This window comes from Triticum dicoccoides, chromosome 6B (genome assembly GCF_002162155.2).
Source record: "Triticum dicoccoides isolate Atlit2015 ecotype Zavitan chromosome 6B, WEW_v2.0, whole genome shotgun sequence".
Taxonomy (NCBI): domain Eukaryota; kingdom Viridiplantae; phylum Streptophyta; class Magnoliopsida; order Poales; family Poaceae; genus Triticum; species Triticum dicoccoides.
Window position 1 is genome coordinate 99222928 of NC_041391.1, and position 12149 is coordinate 99235076.

The window sequence follows — 12149 nt, forward strand, 5'->3', positions numbered from 1 at the left end:
GACATCGCAGCCGGCTCGGCTGCCGCCGCCGCCTCCCTTGGGTTCACTACCCAAGACGGCTCGATTGATCTTGGTAACATGGACGGCGGTCTCGACTACGACGAGGAAGAGACGGAGGAGGAGGAGGAGGAGGAGGAGGAGGAGGAGGAGGAATAGGAGGAGGAGCCGACGCAGACGAGGAAGGGCAAGAAGAAGAAGAATAAGAATAAAGGGGTGGCCAAGACCGGTGAGCCGCGCATCAAGTGGGCGTCCAAGGAAGATGAGTGCCTCGCCGAAGCGTGGAAAGTCGTCTTCCCTGACCAGATCACTGGCACGAACCAGAACATCGACATGTATTGGTACTGCATCAAGGCCGTGTTTGACGAGCGCAAGCTCGTCGTCCCCTACTTCAAAGCATCCACATGCAGCGGGGGTCGAAGGCGATGTCTAACCATTGGGGGCTCATCCAAACGGCGTGCAACAAATGGCATCGGATCGTCCAGGAGGTTGCGGCTCGCTGAAAAGCGGCACCAGCGTCTAGGATCAGGTACAGCACGCCACCCTCTCGCTAATCCTCTTGTCATACGGGCGCCCATTTGTGCTCCCGTGCTACCTCTTGAGCATGCGTTGGTTTTCCCTTGAAGAGGAAAGGGTGATGCAGCAAAGTAGCGTAAGTATTTCACACAGTTTTTGAGAACCAAGTTATCAATCCAGTAGGAGGCTACATGCAAATCCCTCGTACCTACACAAAAAAATAAGAACCTTGCAACCAACACGATAAAGGGGTTATCAATCCCTTCACGGCCACTTGCAAAAGTGAGATATGATAGAGATAATAATAAGATAAATAAATTTGGTATTTTTATGATGTAGATTGGAAAGTAAAGATTGCAAAATAAAATAGATCGGAAACTTATATGATGTAAAATAACCCGGGGGCCATAGGTTTCACTAGTGGCTTCTCTCAAGATAGCATAATTATTATGGTGGGTGAACAAATTACTGTCTAGCAATTGATAGAATAGTGCATAGTTATGAGAATATCTAGGCATGATCATGTATATTGGCATCACGCCCGCGATAAGTAGACCAAAACGATTCTGCATCTACTACTATTACTCCACACATCGACTGCTATCCAGCATGCATCTAGAGTATTAAGTTCATAAGAACAGAGTAACGCATTAGGCAAGATGACATGATGTAGGGGGATAAACTCAAGCAATATGATATAAACCCCATCATTTTATCCTCTATGGCAACAATACAATACGTGCCTTGCTGCCCCTATTGTCACTGGGAAAGGACACGGCAAGATTGAACCCAAAGCTAAGCACTTCTCCCATTGCAAGAAAGATCAATCGAGTAGGCCAAACCAAACTAATAATTCGAAGAGACTTGCAAAGATAACCAATCATACATAAAAGAATTTAGAGGAGATTCAAATATTGTTCATAGATAATCTTGATCATAAACCCACAATTCATCGGATGTCGACAAACACACCGCAAAAAGAGTTACATCGAATAGATCTTAGGGAAGATCAAGGAGAACTTTGTATTGAGAATCAAAGAGAGTGAAGAAGCCATTTAGCTAATAACTATGGACCCGAAGGTCTGTGGTAAACTACTCAGACTTCATCAAAGAGGCTATGGTGTTGATGTAGAAGCCCTCTGTGATTGATTCCCCCTCCGGCGGAGCGCTGGAAAAGGCCGCAAGATGGGATCTCACAGGTACAGAAGGCTGCGACGGTGGAAACAGGGTTTCGTGGTGCTCCTGGATGTTTTCAGGGTATATGGATATATATAGGCAAAGGAAGTCGGTCAAGGGAGCCATGAGGGGCCCACAAGGGTGGGGGCGCGCCCACCCCCCTAAGGCGCGCCCTGGACCCTCGTGGATGCCTTGCTTCTTTCTTGACATCCACTCCAAGTCTCCTGGATTGAATTTGTTCCAAAAGTAACTCTCCCGAATGTTTCATTCTGTTTGGACTCCGTTTGATATTCCTTCTCCACGAAACACTGAAATAGGAAAAAAAAGCAATTTGGGCCGGGCCTCTGCTACCTCTTGAGCACTGCGTTGGTTTTCCCTTGAACAGGAAAGGGTGATCCAACAAAGTAGCTTAAGTATTTCCCTCAGTTTTGAGAACCAAGGTATCAATCCAGTAAGAGGCTACACGCAAGTCCCTCGTACCTACACAAACAAACAAGAACCTCGCAACCAACACGATAAAGGTGTTGTCAATCCCTTCACAGCCACTTGCGAAAGTGAGATCTGATAGAGATAATAAGATAAGATAAATATTTTTGGTATTTTTATGATATAGATTGAAAAGTAAAGATTGCAAAATAAAGTAGATCGGAAACTTATATGATGGAAAATTGTAGGATCAGAAGTATGCCTAGAGGGGGGTGATTAGACTACTTGACCAATTAAAAACTTAACCTTTTCCCAATTTTAGTCTTTGGCAGATTTTAGCTATCTTAGCACAAGTCAAGCAATCTTCACACAATTCAAGCAAGCATGCAAAGAGTATATGAGCAGCGGAAAGTAAAGCATGCAACTTGCAAGAATGTAAAGGGGAAGGGTTTGGAGAATTCAAATGCAATTGGAGACACGGATGTTTTTGTCGTGGTTTTGATAGGTGGTGCTATCGTACATCCACGTTGATGGAGACTTCAACCCAGGAAGGGTAACGGTTGCGCGAGTCCACGGAGGGCTCCACCCAAGAACGGTCCACGAAGAAGCAACCTTGTCTATCGCACCATGGCCGTCGCCCATGGAGGACTTGCCTCACTAGCGGTATATCTTCACGAAGCAGGCGATCTCCTTGCCCTTACAAACTCCTTGGTTCAACTCCACAATCTTGTCGGAGGCTCCTAAGTGACACCTAGCCAATCTAGGAGACACCACTCTCCAAGAAGTAACAAATGGTGTGTTGATGATGAAATCCTTGCTCTTGTGCTTCAAATGATAGTCTCCCCAACACTCAACTCTCTCTCAAAGGATTTGGATTTGGTGGAAAGAAGATTTGAGTGGAAAGCAACTTGGGGAAGGCTAGAGATCAAGATTCATATGGTAGGAATGGAATATCTTGGCCTCAACACATGAGTAGGTGGTTCTCTCTCAGAAATCGTAAGTTGGAAGTGTAGGTTTGTTCTGATGGCTCTCTCCACGAATGAAGAGGAGGTGGAGGGGTATATATAGCCTCCACACAAAATATAATCGTTACACACAATTTACCAATCTCGGTGGGACAGAATCAACAAACTCGGTCAGACCGATTTAGTAAACCTTGTGACCGTTAGGATTTTCGATGGGACCGACATGCAACTCGGTAGGACCGATATGGTTAGGGTTAGGGCATAACGTAATCTCGGTGAGACCGATTACACAAACTCGGTGAGACCGATTTTGGTAATAAGCTAACCAGAGAGTTGGTCAGGTAAACTCGGTGGGACCGGTTCGCTCATTTCTGTGGGACCGAAATGTTACGAAAAGGAAACAGAGAGTTTACATTGCAATCTCGATGGGACCGATCGCTCATCTTGGTGGTACCGAAACGTTACGAAGGGAAACAGAGAGATTACAATCCCATCTCGGTGAGACCGAGATCCCTATCAGTGAGACCGATTTGCCTAGGGTTTGTGGCAGTGGCTATGACATCTAAACTCGGTGGCGCCGGGTATAAAGAATCAGTGGGGCCAAGTTTGACTTTTGGTTTGGGTCATATGTGGATATGAGAAAGTAGTTGAGGGTTTTTGGAGCATATCACTAAGCACTATGGAGCAAAAAACTCATAAACAATACCTCATCCCTCCTTGATAGTATTGGATTTTCCTATAGACTCAATGTGATCTTGGATCACTAAAATATAAAATGTAGAATCTTGATCTTTTGAGCTTGAGCCAATCCTTTTATCCTTAGTATTTTGAGGGATCCACTTTCCTTATCCATGCCATGCCATTCATTAAGGTTTTCCTGAAATGTTCATCTTGGAATGATGTTAGCTCAATGAGGTATATGTTGTTAGGAATTACCAAAACCACCTAGGGATAGTTGCACTTTCAATCTCCCCCTTTTTGGTAATTGATTACAACATATAGATCAAAGCTTCGACAAATAATAATAAGAGTGAAAAACATTGTCGCTTTGAGAAGTATGTGATAAGCAAGAGCTCCCCCTAAATTTGTGCATAGTTTAAGATTTGCTTTGGACTGCAAATGCACAAAGATTTAGGCTCATGGGTTACTCTTCCATGTCACATTCATCTTGGTGGAGCGCTCAAAATCATAGAGATTGAATACATGCACTCATCACCAAGCAAAGTGAGTGATCATATAGAGATAGATGGGATAATGTCATCCAACAAGCATAAATGTAGCATATGATCAAACACATGATCATCCAGGTATCACACAGACATAAAGTATCTCAAACAAGGAAATAAAGTTTAACCACCAAAGCAAGGGAGAACAAAAGCAAACTCTCTCTCTCTCGAAGCCTATGATCTATACATTTTTCTCCCCCTTTGGCAACAAGTTACCAAAAAGTTCCTAGAAGATGCATAGTACTATGTCGTCTCTCAGGCTTGGTCTTGATGTGATGGTGTAGATATGACTCCAAGGACGAAAGCTTCAGTTGATGTGGATGGAGCTGGAGGTGTAGGTGCTGGAGCTAGTTGCACCGGAGTTGTAGAAGCTGTAGCTGGTGCAGATGAAGTGGCTCTGGTGTCTGTCACTGGCACTGCAGCTGATCTCTGAGCTCTAGGCACTTTGGCAAATGCATTAGTGGTTGTCTTGCCCTTCCTCTCCTGCATATCCTCCTGAAGCTGCTCAACAACAGACTAGATCTAAGTTACCTTCACATCCATGTCATAGAACTTCTGCTCCATGATCCTCTCTAGGCTCTCCTTGTTTTGAGTCAAGGTGGCCAGCCCTTTCTCAATCCTCAGAGTGGATGCAATCAAGTAGCCTAGTTGATCTTGTTTGCTCTTCAAAAAGTATTGAGATGCCTCTTCCATTGTTGGCATCTTGGTAGCCTTCTCTATCCTTGCCTTCTCCTTCTTTTCTTGAGAATGCACAGAAGATGGTTCATCTTCATCCATAACCACTTGGTTGTCCTCAAAATCTGGAAAGATAGGCATGTGATCCTTGTCCAATAGGTATGTGCCTGTGCCCATCTTGGAGTTAATCAGCTCCTGGATTTGTGGGGCATACACATAGCTTCTCTTCTGGTCAGCTGTTGTCCTCTTGATAGTCTCAACTATGAGGCTCATGACCTTGAACTTTTGAGGCACATCAAATATGTGTAGTGGATTGATGGCATGGCCTCTGATCATGTTTTGATCTCCTGACTTGGGCAAGAGTGTGTGCCTAAGGATCCAGTTGATGGTTGGCAGTCCTGACAGAAGGAAATGTACAAATCCAAACTTGTGTGTTTCAAGAGCTTTATCTGGGATCTCCTTGTACATGTGTGCCATAGAATTGTGATCCTTCTTCTTCTTAGCATAGACATCCAAGTCATCTTCTTTCTCCTTTCGTGCATTTATCAGATTTTCCCATTCTTCAATTGTAGATTGGTACCTTGTACCTTCAGACATCCATACTATCCTGCCATCTGGATAGAAGTGTTATGTGGAGTAGAATTGCATTAATGAGCTCATCATTCCACTTTGTGAACTTTTGTCCAACAAAGTCTGCAACTTCACAAGCACTAAAACTGTCATGCACACCAGGATAGTGTTCCTCATTCTCCTTGATGTATTTCCAGTCCACCCACCTCATGTCACAAACTATAGGCTTCTTGTCCAGCAACACAGTCTCATAGAAATCCTGATGTTCCTTAGTATGGAACCTATAGTCAACAACAGTCCTTCTCCTGATAGCATAAGGATCAGACAACCTCCACTGTCTGAGTCCTGCATCCTTCCTCAGCTTCATGTTCTCAGCCACATGATGAGCATCATTGTGGTCTGGAATCTTTGGCTTCAACTTCCTCAAGATATGCTCTGCATCTTCTTCTTCTTCAGCAACAGCTTCAGGCACTAGGATCTTGTTCTTTTCAGCAGCAGATATGTTCCTGGTATTCCTCTTAGGTGCACTCTTGGGCTTGGAGGTAGCTTTGGGTGCTTCTTTGGGCTTTGATGGTGCAGCCCCTGACCTAATAGCATCATCCATAAGCTTTTGAGCCTTGGGTGCTGGTGCAGCAGCCTCTTCTTCCTCTTCCTCTTCCTCTTCCTCTTCCATCATGGAAGGCTGTCCAACAACTCTGGCCATGGTCTTCTTGACCCTTTCCTTCCTCTTCTTCCCTTCTGCAACAACCTCTTTGGGATCAGATTTCTCAGGTACTTGAGTAGAGGCTCTGGCTTTAGACATGGGAGTTCTCTTTGCAGGCACTTTGGTCTTCATACCAGGCCTAGTGGTTGCAGATGTGCCATATTCCTTTTCGAGCACTTTCTTCTTGGAAGTGGTGTCATCCTCAACTGCCACATAGTCTTCATCCTCAGATTCTGAGGTTTTCTTCTTACTGGCCCTGGTGGCAGCTTTGGGCAAGTTGCTTGGGGTGCTCCTGCTGCCATCATCTGAGGTGCTAGAGGGACTAGTGCCCTCACTCATGTGAATCTGCAACTCTGACTGGTTTTGGCTGTCACTTTGATCAGACATATTGAAAATACTGACTGCAGACCCTGTGAATAGATATAGATGAGATAGAGTGGATGAGCATCACAAAGTACAGAGTTTTTGCAAAAGAATGATTCAAAAACTTAGTTTTAGTTTTCCACAGAAAGCATTTCGGATCAACCGATTTGCAAACTCGGTGATACCGAAGCAGCTTTTGGAACCTAAACTAGTGAACTCGGTCAGACCGAGTCACGGTTCAGTGTTACCGAGACTGCTAGGGTTTCACAAAGTCCTGAACTCTGTCACACCGATTTGCAATTCTTGGTCAGACCGAGAATCACTTGTGCAATGGCCTTAGCCGAATCGGTGGAACCGAGTTCTACAACTCGGTGGGTCCGAGATGGTTTCGACGGAAACCTAACCCTAAATTTCCAATTCACTTCTAATCTATGGATTGTTTTTACTAGATAGAATCGTTTCAATCATGGCAAGAATCATGATAAACACAATGTGCTAGGAATCGTACGGGGATAACACTGTGATCGAGTCTGTACCCTAGCTTGGCGATGAACTCGCTACAGCGGCAACGGCGGGTTTGAATTCCGTTGACGGCGGTAGAGACCAGCGACTGGAGGCGGCTGGCAATGAGGAGGACGTTCCGGAGACCCTGGAGGCAGAGCGAGCTATGCGCGGGCGAAGGGGTTTGGAGAAAGTTTCCAAATTTTTGCCCGTGAGTATATATAGCTCGACCCTGTCGGTGTGACCGAGTGGAACAACTCGGTGGCACCGAGATGCATAACTGTTGACAGTTACAGCAACTCGGTGTGACCGAAATGTTCAAATCGGTTGCACCAAGATTAAAAACCTAGATCGACTTAGTGATCTCGGTATGACCGAAATGGAAGAATCGGTCAGACCGAAATGCACAAAGAAGTTTTGGAAGCTTAAGTCTATGACGAATCAGGGACTCCGAGTGCTCCTCACACAGAGTGGTTCGAATCTGACTTGATCAAATTTTGTGATGTAGCATGAATAGAGTTTGAGACAAGAAAAGCATCGATAGCTAGAGAAGGTTCTTAGGCATTCTTGTTCATCCACTTGGCAAAAGAAAAAGAAACCAATCAATCAAAGCAACAAGTGGATGTCCTCGAATGAGTTAAATATGCAACCAACATGCTCACAAAATAAAATAGCAAATGAAATATGTGGCAAAGCATGCACAACCAATTATAGCATCTATCAAACAATTGGCGATGACTATGTCATCTATATATGAGTATATTGACTTAGGAGTCAAATGAGAACATTTGATCATAGGTCATACTCATCGTTTAGGCTCAAGTGGGGTTACCACTTTTACATAATGCATTGATGTGTTCACACCATTAGAGTTGCTTTGACTCAATTCTTAGAGTTAAGCTCCCCCTAGATGTGAGATCCCCCCTTAGACGGATGAACTAACCTTGGGTTTTGTCGATGATGACTTCATGTAGGTGTTGAAGATGTGGATGCTCAATGTTGATGAAGATCATTTGAAGCAATCCTTTGGAGTGACTTGCACTTTCAATACCTACACGGGTTAGTCCCACAAGGAACAAACAAGGATATCCATAGACATAGAGTGATGCACACACAAGATGATGTCCATGAACGCATTAGGTTACCTTGTCCCTTGTCTTACCAACAAGAGGGTTTGTGACTCCTTGAACTAGTGCAAGATGTGGAAGTTTATTGCACTTGTTGTTGCCAAAATGATATGAGTGAAGTATGTTGGCGGAGTCACCCTCAAGAACTCTCTAGTTCTCCTTCTTTGGGATCCACATCATCTTGATGGGAATCCTTGGAGTTGTAGTCGTACTTGACGAAGTAGAACTTGATGTTGTCTTGGGAACCCACTTGACCAAGGCCTTAGGAGCTTCTTCAAATGCATCAATCTCCTCTTGAAGCTTGTCCTTGCCTTTTTTCTTGTGGTCTTGTGGTGGAAGATCATCTTGAGCTTGTGTCCCCTTGAAGTAAGTAGGATCATACTTCTCTTGTTGAGGAACAAACTTCGTCTTGGGATATTGATCTTCTTCCCACTCAACTCCATTGGCATTGAACTTTCATTCAAAACCAACACCTTGGTTCTTCCGGTGCCTTCCTTGCTTGCGTACAATTTCCTCAAATTGCTTACTCCCGGCAAGGCTCTTGTAAATACCTTTCTCTATAATTCCCTTCAATAAGCTATTTTCTTGCTCAAGTGTAACTTGGCTAAGAGAATCATTAGTGGAATCAAGAGAACTACTAGAAGCAACAATATTGGATTTAGCATGATTATTGTTACTACTAGAGGAAGAATCTTTCTTGTTCTTTTTAATGGACTTGACTTGAGGCACGTAAGTTGATAAGAGTAAATGCTTGGCAATGTAAGAAGAACTTTTCTTACGGAGATCATCATTGATTGCCTTTAATAATTCATGCTCGTGCTCATGGTTGAGCTTTTCAAAGCGTAACTTCTCATGAGCCCTTAAAAGTTCTCGATGATCTTCTAATATAGTTTCATGAGCTAACTTAAGAGTGTTTAGTTCTTTAGTTAGAAGATCAATCTTCTCCTTATCAAGATTCATATGGTAGGAATGGAATATCTTGGCCTCAACACATGATTAGGTGGTTCTCTCTCAGAAATCGTAAGTTGGAAGTGTAGGTTTGTTCTGATGGCTCTCGCCACGAATGAAGAGGAGGTGGAGGGGTATATATAGCCTCCACACAAAATCTAACCATTACACACAATTTACCAATCTCGGTTGGATCGAATCAACAAACTCGGTCAGACCGATTTAGTAAACCTAGTGACCGTTAGGATTTTCGGTGGGACCGACATGCAACTCGGTAGGACCGATATGGTTAGTGTTAGGGCATAATGTAATCTCGTGAGACCGATTACACAAACTCGGAGAGACCGATTTTGGTAATAAGCTAATCAGAGAGTTGGTCAGGTAAACTCGGTGGCACCGGTTCGCTCATTTCGGTGGCACCAAAATGTTACAAAAAGGAAATAGAGAGTTTACATTGCAATCTCGGTGGGACCGATCGCTCATCTTGGTGGTACCGAAACGTTACGAAGGGAAACAGAGAGATTACAATCCCATCTCGGTGAGACCGAGAACCCTATCGGTGAGACCGATTTGCCTAGGTTTTGTGGCGGTGGCTATGACATCTGAACTCGGTGGCGCCGGGTAGAAAGAATCGGTGGGGCCGGGTTTGAATTTTGGTTTGGGTCATATGTGGATATGAGAAAGTAGTTGAGGGTTTTTTGGAGTATATCACTAAGCACCGTGGAGCAAAAACCTCATTAAACAACACCTCATCCCTCCTTGATAGTATTGGCTTTTCCTATAGACTCAATGTGATCTTGGATCACTAAAATATAAAACGTAGAGTCTTGAGCTTTTGAGCTTGAGCCAGTCCTTTTATCCTTAGTATTTTGAGGGATCCACTTTCCTTATCCATGCCATGCCATTCCTTGAGCTTTTCCTGAAATGTTCATCTTGGAATGATGTTAGCTCAATGAGCTATATGTTGTTAGGAATTACCAAAACCACCTAGGGATAGTTGCACTTTCAAAAATACACACGGGGGGCATAGGTTTCACTAGTGGCTTCTCTCAAGATAGCATAAGTATTACGGTGGGTGAACAAATTACTGTCGAGCAATTGATAGAAAAGTGCATAGTTAGGAGAATATCTAGGCATGATAATGTAAATAGGCATCACGTCCGCGACAAGTAGATCGAAACGATACTGCATCAACTACTATTACTCCACACATCGACCGCTATCCAGCATGCATCTAGAGTATTAAGTTCATAAGAATAGAGTAAAGCATTAGGCAAGATGACATGATGTAGAGGGATAAACTCCAGCCATATGATATAAACCCCATATTTTTATCCTCGATGGCAACAATACAATACATTCCTTGCTGCCCCTGCTGTCACTTGGAAAGGACACCGCAAGATTGAAACCAAAGCTAAGCACTTCTCCCATTGCAAGAAAGTTCAATCTAGTAGGCCAAACAAATTTGATAATTCGAAGAGACTTGCAAAGATAACCAATCGTATATAAAAGAATTCAGAGGAGATTCAAATATTTCTAATAGATAAACTTGATCATAAACCCACAATTCATCTGACCTCGACAAACACACTGCAAAAAGAGTTACATCGAATAGATCTCCAAGAAGATCAAGGAGAACTTTGTATTGAGATTCAAAGAGAGAGAAGAAGCCATCTAGCTAATAACTATGGACCTGAAGGTATGTGGTAAACTACTCACAACTCATCGGAGAGGCCTTGGCGATGATGTAGAAGCCCTCCGTAATCGATTTCCCCTCCAGCGGAGCACCGGAAAAGGCTCCAAGATGATATCTCACGGGTACAGAAGGTTGCAGGGTATAGAGTTTCGTGGTGCTCGTGGATGTTTTCAGGGTATGCAAGTATATATAAGCGAAGGAAGTCGGCCAGGGGAGCCACGAGGGGCCCATGAGGGTGGGGGCGCGCCCACCCCCCTAGGGCGCACCCTGGACCCTCGTGGCCGCCTTGTTTACTTCTTAACGTCCACTCCAAGTCTCCTGGATTGTGTTTGTTCCAAAAAGATCTCTCCCGAAGGTTTCATTCCGTTTGGACTCCGTTTGATATTCCTTTTCTGCGAAACACTGAAATTGGCAAAAATATAGCAATTTGGGCTGGGCCTCCGACTAATAGGTTAGTCCCAAAAATGATATAAAAGTGTATAGTAAAGCCCATAAACATTCAAAATGAGTAATATAATAGCATGGAACAATAAAAAATTATAGATACGTTGGAGACGTATCAAGCATCCACAAGCTTAATTCCTGCTCGTCCTCGAGTAGGTAAATGATAAAAACAAAATTTTTGATGTGGAATGCTACCTAGCATATTTCTCAATGTAATTTTCTTTATTGTCGCATGAATGTTCAGATCCAAATGATTCAAGATAAAAGTTCATATTGACATGAAAACAATAATACTTCAAGCATACTAACAAAGCAATCATGTCTCACTACTGGAATTAGCTTATTTGCTGTCTGCTAGCTGACGGCAAAGAAGGTCTTTGCCATCCACTTAGAGAAAACAGATGGCAAAGAACTGGCTGATGGCAAAGAAGGTCTTTTCCATCAGCCAGTTCTTTGCCGTCTGCTAGCTGACGGCAAAAAATCTTTGCCGTCAGCTGGTTGACGGCAAAGAGAGAGGTGGCCCCCACTAACGAGCTGATTAGAAAAAACTTAACGCCCCCTCTCTTTGCCGTCTGGTAGTAGACGGCAAAGATAAAAAAAGCGGACGACAAAGGCGAGGCGTACGGCAAAGAACTAACCTAACTAACCTAACTAACGGTCGAGCCCCCTGCCCCTTCCTCTCTCTGTTTCTCTCCCTCTCTCCTCCCCGACGACACCAGATCCACCCACCGACGCCCCCATTGCCCGGTGCCGCCCCTGCCACCCGCCGTCGCCCCGACCACCCGCCGCCGCCCCCTCCACCGCCCCCGCCCCCGC